The sequence below is a fragment of the Eucalyptus grandis genome, chromosome 6, assembly GCF_016545825.1.
Source record: "Eucalyptus grandis isolate ANBG69807.140 chromosome 6, ASM1654582v1, whole genome shotgun sequence".
NCBI lineage: Eukaryota > Viridiplantae > Streptophyta > Magnoliopsida > Myrtales > Myrtaceae > Eucalyptus > Eucalyptus grandis.
The window spans coordinates 22,359,928-22,363,631 of record NC_052617.1 but is presented as its reverse complement, the minus strand read 5'-3'; the positions used below and the strand labels follow the sequence as shown (position 1 = coordinate 22,363,631).

The window sequence follows — 3,704 nt, the reverse complement described above, 5'->3', positions numbered from 1 at the left end:
ACGAGGCACGGAAAGGAGAAGAAATATCTGAAGTGCTGCACCAACAGGAATGTCCACAGTTCCTGCATGAGCTGTTATTACAAAGGAACATAAAATCAATGTGCACGACATTGCGGACTACAGAGACTGAATAACAAGTTCTCAACCCAACTCCTTAATATTCTCCGAAAATCCAAGTCGCCTCCAGCCAAACCAGGACATCCTGCTAGATAAAGAATTGAGAAGACATCATATACCATATGTCCGGGAGATGTAACCAGAGAGATCTTTTGCATGTCCTCTGCATAAGCAATAGAAGATACATGTTGGTCTTTAATCCACCTTTGCCCTCTACTTGATTTGGCTAAAGTCATGTCACTCATGTTGTCTGATTGTTCAACATGGGACATGGCGCTACGAGTATTACCATATTCCCTTGATCGGGAACCTACCTCCCAAAATTATCCGAGTTTTCAGGGCATTGAAACACCGAATGTGCATGATTAATTTCACACTGATGTATCGGGTAAAAATGAAAACCACAAAAACTTCACCTCTAGTAACTGGTTCAATATAGAGTGTTTTCCACAATACACAATGTTGTACTAGCTCTCTCTTGATCAGAATACATCACATGGCACTTTAAAAGTCACATTCATAGTATCAGAGCTGGTAAATGTCTACTAAGCATCAACATACAGGTCATCAAATCTCCAAAATTAAAAAGTCTCATTTTTTAGCAAGTTGCTAGAGGACACATAAAGCCAGAGCCATATATCAAATTCATTCCCACAAGGCGTAAAATGAGAATGAGGCCCATGTTTTGGAGACCTTATATACATTCTAAGTTAGGAATTCGTACATTCTCACAAGACAAGCTCACACAATCACCATGAGTTTTGTTCACATTCTCTCTCTCTCTCTCTCTCTCTCTCTCACACACACACTGATAAAGAGAGGCCAATTCAAATGGCCGTATTTCCACAATATAAGAAGTGCTCCCACATCATCTTTACTGCATCTTTTAGCATATCAGAGATTAAATCAGTTCCCAGACTCTGTCCCTGAAAATTGTAGTAGTAGACGTTACCAAAATGAAAATCCCAAAACCATTGGATGAAGATGATGACTAGGAGTCCATCAGGTTTGTCGCAGGCAGCTCAATTTCTAAGAATATACTCAGAATTTGCCTAACAAATCCCTTGACATGAATTGTTTAATGTAAAAAGAGTTAAATATCTGTTGTATAGTGCTTCCGCAAGAGCACATCATCCTCATGAAACGCTCAATTCAACACACTGAATCAAATTGATATCTCGAGAGACAGAGTTGAATTTACAACTTCTCTAAAATTGTGCATCGCCTAACAATGCAACCCAATCTAACAGCTGAAATACTTAAACAGTAAAAATAACAAGAAAAAGAATTACCTCTTAAACTATCAAAATATAAATTTGTCTTGCAAAGGAAATTCTAGTGAAACTAAAAGGAATTCAAACTTAAAACTTGGCATGAACTTTAACTGGTTTCAGAAGCTACCGGCGATTCTTTGCCTAAAATAAGTTAATATGCATTTGAAGGCTTCACAAATCGGCTACTAATCCAGAAATTACAGGATGCTTCAATTGTCAATTCTAGTATTGAAACAATAGTCAGACATGTGGCTGGAGCACATGGACCCAATTGACATTCACAATCAAAGTCCACGCAAAAAAGCTATATTTATCTTAACGGGGGACAAAAGAGCTAACATGCAATTCAGCAGTTATGCCTTTCAACTTCAGGACAGTTTCTTCAGTAACTTCCCCATGGGATCGCTGTGTTTGCATAGACGATCTTCCCGCTCTGATGAGCATTAGTTCTAGGCGACCTAAAGTTAAGGCCCTTCTCGAACTGTCCCGAAAGCGATGCCGGAACAGGGGGTGGGCCACTGCTGTCCTTCAAATGCCCCTTATGCGAAGGAACTTAGGCCATGATGGTTACAGCAACCCGAAACTTGAAAACTGCAGTCAAGAAAGAACGTGCCCACAATTTCTCTTGAGAAGCAATGAGAGAATAACACTGGCAACTGAGTGCTCATCACCTAAAACCCACAGACCATAAACTGGACTAGAAGAATCGCCTCGCCTCGCCTCACCTCATCCCATTCATGATATACAGCCATACAAAGCAGAGAAATTACAGAACAAAAGCGAGAGTAGGTTCGAAAAATTCGCATGTATGGACAGACGTACCGGAGAGGGTTCCGTCACTTGAGCATTGTCTTGTCGCTGCATTCACGAGACGAATTGGATCGAACATGATCGAAGGTTTATATATTAGAACGGAGAGGGTGAAACGTCAAAGTGCTTCGTCTTCTCTCTCGTGGAAGCAACTTCCCAGAAGTGAAGTGCGAGGACCCCATTGAACTATTGAAGAGAGGACCTTTTTCTCCGACCGAGGAAATTCTTTTTTGGGAAACCAGAGAGCGGGAGAATTGACTGCATTTTTGGGTGTAAAATAAATGGAGAAAGATAAGATTTTTGTGATAAGGAGAAAAGAAATTCGACTCAAAAAATTAACAATTTAAAAGAATCCTAATTTTCATCGTTTATATCATTAGGAAAGCAGAGTTGCCGGAGTATATTCTCGTTATGAATCTAGATGTTTAGGCTGTGCATGGTAACATTTCTTGGCCGGGGAACAATTTTTTTTTCAGAAATAGTTATTTTCTATTTCTATTATGGGGAACAATTTCTATGTAAAAAACCCGTTTGGTAACTACACAAAATTTTTACTCTAGAAATAGAAAAAGAATGGAAATGCGTTTGGTAAAAAATAGTTTCTTTTTATATTTATTTGTTTTTATTTTTTGCCGGTAGATTGCCGCCACCGGTCGGTTGGCCTCCGGCGACCGGTGGCGGTCGTCCGACGCGGCGGCAACGGTTGGCCGGCGGCGACGTGCGGCGGCGGCGGTGGCGGTCGGCCTCCGGCGGCGGCCGGCGACGGGCCACGGCGGGCGGCAATCAAGGGCGGTCGGTGGCGGTCGGCAAGAGAAGAATAAAAAAAAAAAAAAATTCACTTATTTCTTAAACTTGTTCTGGGAACAAGAAGCAACTTTCTTTTACTTCTCATTTCTATTCCAAACCATTCCCGGCTAACTTTTTGTTCCCTGGGAACAAAAAACTAACTTGCCGTTATCAAACGAGGTTTTTATTCTTTTTTTGTTCTGGGAAGAGAATAATAGAAATTGTTGGGCTGGGAAAGTTTACCATGCGCACCCTTAGTCATTGATATTTGTTGGCAATAAAATTATTTTTCATTGGCTTGCTAAACTGAGTGACAAAAACGATTAAATATAGAAAACTAAACTAAAAGCCTCAAATTGATATACCTGTGATAAATTTACTTTACGTTGAATACCGTTAATTTACTTAATTGGGTGACATATGATAGTATATCAAATTAGGATTATCATTCGTTTATCACAATTGTACCCATTTGTAATTTTTTGGGATATTACTCCAATTTAATAGAACTAACGGATGATAAATTTGTTGTAAATATATCAATTTAGGGCTTAAGATGGTTAAAAATTAATTTAGTTTAGGTTAAATTTGCCATAAGCGTATTGGTTTCAAATTTTTAGTGGTAAAAAAATTAGTTTAAAATATATTTATCATAAGTGTATCGATTTGAGATTTTCGTGATATTAACTCTTTATTTTCTTTAATGATGATTATTTT

At 38.9% G+C, this 3,704-nt stretch overlaps 1 long non-coding RNA gene across 2 annotated transcripts; it reads right to left on the bottom strand.

Moving 5' to 3' along the window:
- Positions 1 to 656: 656 nt before the first annotated feature.
- Positions 657 to 2,357, bottom strand: LOC120295000. 2 transcript variants are annotated; one of them, XR_005552369.1, is made up of 3 exons: positions 2,214 to 2,357; positions 1,731 to 1,982; positions 657 to 1,043 (listed from the first exon to the last, which is right to left on the bottom strand). It is a non-coding gene; the product is annotated as an uncharacterized LOC120295000 (long non-coding RNA). The 2 variants fall into 2 exon arrangements; XR_005552368.1 differs by lacking the exon at positions 657 to 1,043 and having other exon boundaries at positions 1,534 to 1,982.
- Positions 2,358 to 3,704: the final 1,347 nt, after the last annotated feature.